This window comes from Puma concolor, chromosome E2 (genome assembly GCF_028749965.1).
Source record: "Puma concolor isolate L17-30 chromosome E2, mPumCon1.1.hap2, whole genome shotgun sequence".
NCBI lineage: Eukaryota > Metazoa > Chordata > Mammalia > Carnivora > Felidae > Puma > Puma concolor.
The window spans coordinates 37,426,949-37,436,683 of record NC_141681.1 but is presented as its reverse complement, the minus strand read 5'-3'; the positions used below and the strand labels follow the sequence as shown (position 1 = coordinate 37,436,683).

Below are 9,735 nucleotides of genomic sequence, written 5' to 3'. Positions count from 1 at the left end.
GTCAAATTCCTGAGGGGAACCTTAGGGGGAGGAGATGTGTCTTACATTCTTAAGAGGAACCTTATGCCCAAGGGGCTTTGCTGTGGTCAGATGCTCCCAGCTATTCCCCTCTCTGAACATGTGACCCCTTTACCCCTAACTGCCTTTAGGAATTGGGACAAGACCAACAGATCTTAACTGCTTCCTGCTGAAGAGCAGGCAGGGAGGGGTGGATGATGACAGAAAGACAGTCAGGGCAGGTTCAGCGGTCAATCCAGATGTCTGATATAATGGGAGGGTGTTTGGAAAATCTGCACTAGCAAAATTTTCATGGATGTCTTATTTTTTTTTTGGCATATGCAACAGCATCTACAAATGACATACAAAAAGAATATTGGACCAACAAACATCAATATTCCAAATGTAATGCCTCCTAGGGAGGAAGCCACACCATAGGAGGGAAAGACACATTGTAGCCATCAAAAAAATCCCTGGCATGTCTGGTCATATTTTTTATTAATTTGACTATAGTTTTTCCTCTCTTTCCCATACTTATTTGGATCTTGTAATAGTGTTGATTAGAATAACTAAGTACCTGAACTAGATTTTGGTTCTCAATCTTCAAATCTTCCTTTGGCCATCCAGTTTCTATAGGAACAACTCCATCAGGTGTAATTTACCTCAAGGAAAGATTGACCTTTGATATCCAGATTGCTGTAAGTTTAGGCAATTGTTTGTCTGTCCTGGAGCTAGTAGTTTCTAATTCAGTCATAGTTTCTGTAGTTTCTTTCTTTTTTTTTTTTTTTAATTTTTTTTTCAATGTTTATTTATTTTTTTTGGGACAGAGAGAGACAGAGCATGAACGGGGGAGGGGCAGAGAGAGGGAGACACAGAATCGGAAATAGGCTCCAGGCTCTGAGCCATCAGCCCAGAGCCTGACGTGGGGCTCGAACTCACAGACCGCGAGATCGTGACCTGGCTGAAGTCGGAGGCTTAACCGACTGTGCCACCCAGGCGCCCCTGTAGTTTCTAATTCAGTCATAATGTCTCTTTCTAGAAAGGGAGTGAGGCTCTCTGGCATTATCAAAAAAGAATGTGAAAAAATCAAGTATCCCCATATGCACCCCAGTGGCTGAGAAAAAAAATTTAGTCTTAAATTTTCTGGAGATGCCTCTAATAGTTACACTGCATTTGGATAGTTGGCCAGGAGGTGGAAAGGACAAAAAATGTGGCTCCAGTGTCAAGAAGGAAATCAACCATTTTTCCTTCTATATCTAGAGTTACCTGAGGTTCTGGATTTCCAATAAGTAATTGGTTGGGGGGAGCCACTGTAAAGAACCCTGGGCAGCATCAGTCCCTTTCAGGGACATTGGTTATCTGAGCCCTTGCAGATTGAGGTCCCTGAAGGCATTCAGATCTCCAGTGACTGTCTCCACACAAGGGGCGTGGCTTATGGGTTTCGACTTCAATTGTTCCCTCTGACGACATTCTCATTTCCAGTGCCCTGAAAGGCCACATAATTGGCCCATGATAATTAATGAGTTGCTCATCCCCATGTCTCTCAACCGCTACCAGAACCCCATGTTTCAGCATTAAGAGTCTGATTCAACAAAAGCATTGTATCTTTCCAGGTCAACTCAAAAACATACGTGATAGTCTGAAAAGCCTCTATATACTTACTTAGATCATCAGAAAATTTACCTAGATCTCCTTTTATCTGTCTTGAATCTTGTAATGAAAAAGGTACTTGTAATCTTATCATAGTGGTGCCTCTTTGTGTCCCTTCTCCTGGCACTCTAACTTCTTGTAGAGGAAACACACCTGTTACATTATGGGGAGGGCCTGAGTAAGGTGGGCAGCAGGGAGCAGAAGTGCACATTTGTGGGTTTTTTTCTTTTAAGTCTGGATATATAGATCGAGGACCCAAGGAGGAGGAAGTTGAGGTGGAAGATTTCCCTTCCTCCTTCTCTAGGTCTGCTTTGGGTACAGGTAATGGGCCCTTAATTGTTTCTTCTCCTGATTTCTGGACCTTGGAAAGGGCTGCCAATAAGCCAGGGTTGACCTTGCATTGCATACACATGTCGCAATTTTTCTCTTAAAGCCCCAAAACATCAAACATAGGGGACTTCTCCCCATTTCCCCTCATGTTTACAAAACAAGTCCAATTGTAGGATAGTACTATAATTGGTATTTCCCCCTGGTGGCCAGGTTTCCTCCTCCAATTTGTACTCAGGCCAAGCCTCCATGCAAAAGAAAGTGAGTTGCTTTTTCAGAATGCATCCCAAAGGAGTTTGGCATTGGTTGGGGAATTGCTCAGCTATAGAAAAAAGGGGAAAAGGCATCCCTTATCTCAATTTCCTATGACTGGCCAGGAGAAAACTCATCTCCTGACCCCAATTGTTGGCCAGGAGAAGCTTCATCTCCTGGCCCTGCATTTTGGCTGGCTATGTGAATGGCAGCCAAAAGCCCTGTCAGTCTCGTGAGGTGCTGGGAGGTACTTTTACCCGGGCTTGACCCTACCTCTAAGAGCTGGCCTGTCTTCCTCACTTTTTCCTACCCCTCCATTTCCCACCTGCAGGACTTTGGGGGTATCTACTATAAGCAAGACTCCCTTGGTTGTAGAAGGATGCACTAATTTTATTTTGGCCCAACAGCAATTTACATATCGATTATCAGCTGTTGAAGGGGGGTGCTGTAAGGGCCAAAGTCAAGGTCTAGTCCCCTGCCTCTTTCAGTAATGCCCACATAAATATGTTCCAGCTATGTGGGTGTCCATTTTAAAGTCACTAGATTGGTACAAGTCAGCATACACTGAGCTAAGTGTAACAAAATGGCTCCCATGTGTCCCGGTAAAAGCCCTTCATGTCATAGTCATCCATCCTTCAGGCATGGGGTGCATCCATTCCTCTGCTTTGCAGAAACAACACAAATGTGGAGCATTTGGAGGCCAGCAGTGAGGGTATCACTGTCATTTCCCCAGTTTTTGGATCAAAGGAGGGCAATTATAATCTTATATCAGTGTATATCATTTTAACCTTAGTCCATCCTGACCACACATAAAATTCCTTTCCAAAGATTTCCCTTCATGAACCTTCTACAACTTTTCTTTGCATCCAAATTTTGTCCCAAGCCATCTCTCTCCAAAGAACCAGTTTCACTTTAGGACAAAATTACTTCCTTTTACTTCAACAAAAATGTATTTCCATTCCTTATGTTGTTCTTACACATCTACTTTTCTGTATACAGAGTTGCCTTCCTTATATCCATCAGTCTTAACCACATCTATAGAATTTTAACTCTTAGAAACCTTAGTCTCCAGTGAAAACTCAGTAGTAACCAGTGAACTGTTACATCAGAATTCCTTAAATGGCAAACTTATGAATCAATAAAGTACAAAGCATGTTTTCCAACAGACCCAAGTATCCTTAGTTTTTCTGCAATAAGTCAAAAGCACAAACCTATGTTTAGTTAATAATGTTTCAGCATTCCATCCAATTTGGAAGAGGCCTAAATGTCCAATGAATTTAATCCAGTTTATCATCCAACAAAAACTTTATAGTTTCAGGTTATCAAAGACCTGAAAGCTATCTTAATGATTACCCATGAAAACTTTGAGACAGACCAAATTAACTATCATTTTAAGTCATCTTTTTGCTAGCAAACTGCGACAGACATAACATGAGCTTATTTGACCTTCAGTAAACCTAGGTAGAAAAAGTTTTTTGGATTTAGTGCTGATTAGAGTTAACTCTGAAGACATGTCTATCTTAATTAAACCAATAAACTAAAATCTGTTTAAATACTGAATATGTTCCACCTGTGTCCATTTAAAAGTCAATCAATTTGTTCACCATTGTCAATTTTTATCTGAGGCACCAGTGGGGAAATCTGAAGTAAGCGGTACAAGTAAGGGGGTGTTTTTTGCCCCTGGACAGCAAAGGAGGAGTTAGAGCCAGTGGTCCCTGAGGCACCAAGGATTGTATAAGAACCAGTTTGTAGGCCGCACCCAAGGTGGGGCAGAAACAGGAATAGAGAGGGGAAGATGAAGAGGTGAGGTTCATAAAGAAGCCTGGACACAGATAAAAGCCCAGAGGGCTGAGAGAGAGGTCTCCTGGTCCTGCAGCCTGTCATCTCAGACAGATGAGCAGATGCAGATATTTTTTTTCTCCCACCAACAAGTGGAAATGGGCAGTCCATGTCAGGCCAGAAAAGATGGGGAAGTTCCTAGAAACAAAAGGAGTTTTGGCAGCTGCTTGGGAATATTCCTTACTTAAAGTCCCCATCCCGAGGTAGACTAACCAGAGACAGTTGGCTCTAATTATCATCTGCATCTTGAGGGAGCCTGCCAAATGTCTTCTCTCCCATCCACTCCATGGACATCAGGAGCAGGAGGAGGGTGGTGAGCCCAGGTGGCATGGAAGTCAGTGCTGCTCTCTGCTCTGGAAGAGACATTTGAAAATCAAAGATCCAAAAAATGGGGACCTGGGAGGTGAGCCATGCCAGAGTGTCAAAAATGGAAGCAAGCACAGGACTGCCTTCCACTGTAGTTAGGAAACTTGTGAGTAAGACCCCTTGGAAGTCATCCAGATAACTCCTGGAGAATATCCAAGGGATCAGTCCTGGGCTCTTCCACCCATTTCCCAAAGGGAGAGGCTGGCCAAGACAGAAAGAGAATTCCACTGGTTACCCAAATGGATGATCAGGGATCAGGTCCTGCCAAAGGCCTTCAAGCATCCATCAAAAAGTCGCCTTGGGGGCGCCTGGGTGGCGCAGTTGGTTAAGCCTCCGACTTCAGCCAGGTCACGATCTCGCGGTCCGTGAGTTCGAGCCCCCCGTCGGGCTCTGGGCTGATGGCTCAGAGCCTGGAGCCTGTTTCCGATTCTGTGTCTCCCTCTCTCTCTGCCCCTCCCCCGTTCATGCTCTGTCTCTCTCTGTCCCAAAAATAAATAAACGTTGAAAAAAAAAGTTTTTTTTTTAAAAAGTCGCCTTGGTCAGGACCCATCAGTTGCTGTTTGGCCTCCCCTGAGCCCATGCATCCAGAAGTTTTTCTCAAAAGGAAATTGGGGCTCCACCACACTGACATTCCCAATTATATTGGGAGATCAGGTGCCCATTATTTAGTTTGAGAGTTTTATTTATGATAGAAAGAAAAGGGGGGGTGCTGGCTACTCTCAACTTATGGTTGGAAGACATTGATATCCCAGACAAGCCCCCAAAGAAATGCTGTAGGATTTTTTACCTCAATACCCAGGTTTTGTTGTCTCACCACTTTGAAGAATGAAGAGGCAGACACAGGATGAGAAGCAGGAAAAAGCTTATTAGAGTATAAGGTCAGAAAGGAATAGTAGGAAAGCTCTTTTTGCAGAGAGCGGGTATTTGAAAGTGAATGCCTTTGACTACAGGCAAGGGTCCATGTTTTATAAGGTTCTGGTCGCTCCCCATCCCTTCCCCCTTGTTCCTTCTCGGGTTCTTCCCTTATTGGCTTGATAGCTCTAGGTGCTGGGTTGTCCATTCCTGATTGGCTCATTTCCATTGTATGAGGGGTGGCCTATGGCCACATCACTCCTTGTAGGTCTACTTATAGATGTTTTATGATCTACTACTTATTTTTAGTCAGGTCTTTTGTCAAATTATTGAGGGAAACCTGAGGGGGAGTAGATGATATCTGTCACATTCTTAAGAGGAACTTTATGCCCAACGAGCTTTGCTGTGGTCAGATGCTCCCAGCATTGTTCCAAAACATGTGTTTTTCCCCACCCAGGGACCTCAGGTCATAATCTTTCCCTCTCTGCCTACTAAATCTTATCTTTTCCTATCATAGCTGGCTCGCCCAAAGAGGGCATGGAAGCTCTGTGCAGTCGCACTTCCCCCACCCGCCCATACTTTGCCCTGTTCATCTCTTCCATTTAGCTGCTCCTGAGTTGTATCCTTTATCATACAATTGTAATCATAAGTATAGTGCTTTCCTGAGTTCTGTGAGTCATTCTAGAGAATTATTGAGCCTGAGTGGAGCGTCTCAGGAACGCTTGAGTTTGTAGTTGTTTAGGCAGAGTGCAGGTAGCTTGGAGACTCTACTTGTGACTAGTGTCAAAGTGGGAGCAGTCTTGTGTGACTGAGCCTTTGAGGTCTTAGGTTCAAATTTCAGCTCTGCCACTTATTAGCTATGTGATTGTCACAAGTAGCCCAATCTTTCTGAACATCAGTATTCCTGTCTATGTAATGGGGGTCATAGTAGTAAGTATGTCATTGGGTTGTTCTGAAGCTTGTATGAGACAATGCAGTAGAGTGCTTAATACAGAACCTGACACATTTAAAATGCTCAATAAATATTAGCTATAATTAAAAAATATTATTAATAAAGAAAGCTTTGTGCCAAACCCAAATCACAGATAATGTTCTAGGTAAATATCTGTGCCTGTGTCCCCAGGCATAAAATAAGAAACAGATTTCCTTTCTTAAAATTTCTTAAAACACAGAAGAGTCTGAAGAATGAACAAGAGCTAGAATTTAAAAGCTAAAAGAGGGGTGCCTGGGTGGCTCAGTTGGTTAAGCCTCCGACTCTTGGTTTTAGCTCAGGTCATGATCTCACAGTTACCGAGTTCAAGCCCCCAACAAGCTTGTGCTCACAGCACGAAGCCTGCTTGGGATTCTCTCTCTCTGCCCCTCTGCCCTGCATGCACTCTCTCTCAAAAAAAAAAAAAAAAAACCAACAACAACAAAACCCCCAAAAAGAAAACAAAAAAAAAAAACAACAAAAAAAACACATAAAGTTGAAAGTAAACTTTTTTTTTTTTTTTAATCTAAAAAAATAAATGAGAACTACAAAACACGGCCTTGCAGGGCACCTGGGTGGCTAAGTCGTTTAAGCTTCTGACTTTGGCTCGGGTCATGATCTCATGGTTTGTGAGTTTGAGCCCCACATTGGGCTCTTGCTGACAGCTCAGAGCCTGAAGCCTGCTTCGGATTCTGTGTCTCTTTCTCTCTCTGCCCTTCCCCACTTGTGCTTTGTCTCTCAAAAATAAATAAATGTAAAAAAATTTTTTTTAATAAAAAAATAAACATTAAAATTTTTTTTTTCAAAGCATAAGACCTTGCATAAATATTTTTTTTCTCCTAAGTTCCTAGGTCCTGAAACTATTTTGCAAGCCTCTCTAGGTGAAAGATTATGTGGCTTCATGAAGAAAATATCTGGGAAAAGTTGGAGAATAAACCAGCTGGAGATACTGATTCAAGCCATTGCTTAATATTTTGTCTGTGCTTTAAGGCACTGAATAGCTAAAATCACTGAGTTTGCTGCTAAGGGTTTTCTTTATATTGGTCTCTTGGACTGTTTCTGAAGTCTCCCCAATGTCCTTCATGGAAAAAGTAAAGTCAGAGTCCTCATACCCCCGCAGCACCAGGAAGCAAGAAATCAAGGAATGTGGAACAACAAATACACTGAATGAAAGAGGCTGTATTTGCTCCTGAAGCTTATACAATTGCTCTTTCTCCTTTGCTTTTCTACCCTTTCCTCTCCTCATGTTCAGTACTTTCTGGATTTTTTTGATTTGGCTGCTAAGACCACAACATTCTACCTCTGCTTTGACATGTTGTCAATGCAATACTGAACTGTAAATACTGCTTTTGTGAAATGTCTTTATTCTGTCTCAATCTCTGTAAATTACACTTATGTTGAACATGCCAGTTGCCTTGTCTAGCTTGGCTTTGTATCTTTACAAGTTTATCTTTAACCCACTTTGCAGGTCATTTCGAAAGCTCTACTGATACGTGTGTCCTGGCTATTAGCTCAACTCAACTAATATTTGCTTGTTAGGGAGGCAATAATTTGCCTCAAATTGACTCAGAGCAGATGGATCTCAATGAAACTCCCTGCTAATTTTCTCCTCAAATCTCAAGACTGACTTTTTTAAAAAATGACCTTTATTTAGAAAGGGAACCATGAGGATAGAAGCTGACTGGTTTGTGGCAGAGACAGAGAGAGATGGAGAAGCCTGAGCAAATATCCACTCACAGTAGCCATCTCTGAAATAACACCACAACAGTCTAAGAGTTACATTGTTTCCCTTTTTAAACTTTCCTGTGGGGCACCTGGGTGCCTCAGTCAATAGCTTCCGATTTCCACTCAGGTCATGATCTCACAGTTGGTGACTTTGAGCCCCGCATCTTCTCTCTCTCTCACCTCTGTCTCTGCCCCATCCCCTTTCATTCTTGCTGTCTCTCTCTCTAAATAAGTAAAAAAAAAAATTTTCTTGCAACATACAGGAAATCCTTGTGATTACTTTTTATTATGGTAAAATATACATAAAATTTACTATTTTGAGCATTTTTAAATTTTATTTTATTTATTATTATTATTATTATTATTATTATTTGGAGAGACATAGAGAGCAGGGGAGGGGCAGAGAGAGGGAGACAGAGGATCCAAAGCTGGCTCCTCACTGTCAGCATGGAGCTGGACACAGGGCTTGAACCTACAAACAGTGAAGTCATGACCTTTTTAAGTTTTTTAAAATTTATTTATTTTGAGAGAGAGAAAGAGAGAGAGAGCACGAGTAGGGGAGTGCAGAGAGAGGGGGAAAGAGAATCCCAAGCAGGATCCACGCTGTCAGCACAGAGGCCCACACAGGGCTCCAATCCATAAACTGTGAGAACATAGCCTGAACCAAAATCAAGAGTTGGCCGCTTAACCAACTAAGCCACCCAGGTGCCCCTTATCATTATTTTTTAAAACATTGACAGTATGTTAAGCAAAAGGAAAAATTAGTCATCAATAAGCCCACCACTCAAAGATAACCATCATTAACAATGGACTGTTTATTCTTTCAGATTTTCAAATCTATCCTAATATCCATTAAAAAAGAAGTTAAAAAATATCATTTTAGGGGCACCTGGCTGGCTCAGTCTATAGAGCATGCAACTCTTAATCCAGGGATCATGAATTCAAGCTCCATGTTGGGCATAGAGCCTACTGAAAGAAAGAAAGAAAGAAAGAAAGAAAGAAAGAAAGAAAGAAAGAAAGAAAGAAAGAGGGAGGGAGGAAGGAAGGAAGGAAAGAAGGAAGGAAGAAAGAAAGAAAAAAAGAAAAATATCATTTTAGTCTTGTCATTCCCGGGCATCTTGGTTGGGGCTGATTCACACCTAAAGCAGGAAGATAGTGGCAGCAAAGAAGATGAAAAAGTCGCTGGAGTTGGTCAATTCTAGTTTCCAACTCATTATGACAAGTGGAAAGTACATGCTGGGGTACAAGCAGACTCTGAAAATAATCAGATATGGCAAAGTGAAACTGGTTGTCCTCGCCAACAACTGCCCAGCCTTGAGGAAATCTGAGATAGAATACTGTGGCATGTTGGCTAAAACTGGCGCCCATCACTACAGTGGCAATAATATTAATTTGAGCACAGCATGGAAGAAATATTACAGAGTAAGCACTCTGACTAGCATTGATCCAGGTGATTCTGATGTCATTAGAAGCATGCCAGAACAGATTGGTGAAAAGTAAATCATGCAAAACTTTTCTTTAATAAAACTGACCAGAGCTTGTTTTAAAAACACTGTTAAAAAAATTTTTTTTAACATTGTTTAATCCTCTCAGGAAGGATTAAACACTGTCATCACCTTACTGACAGGTAAGGAAACTGAGGCTCAGTGAGCAGAGGCTGCAGCTGTGACTGAGGGAGTCAGTTGGGCTTGAAGAGGAGGCTGAAATATCTTCAAGCTAGAGCCAGTAACTTAGAAATCAGGTAGAAATGCAGGTTG

At 42.0% G+C, this 9,735-nt stretch overlaps 1 pseudogene; it reads left to right on the top strand.

Moving 5' to 3' along the window:
- The first annotated feature begins 9,136 nt into the window (after positions 1 to 9,136).
- Positions 9,137 to 9,478, top strand: LOC112857315 (large ribosomal subunit protein eL30 pseudogene; annotated as a pseudogene).
- The last annotated feature ends 257 nt before the right edge of the window (positions 9,479 to 9,735 follow it).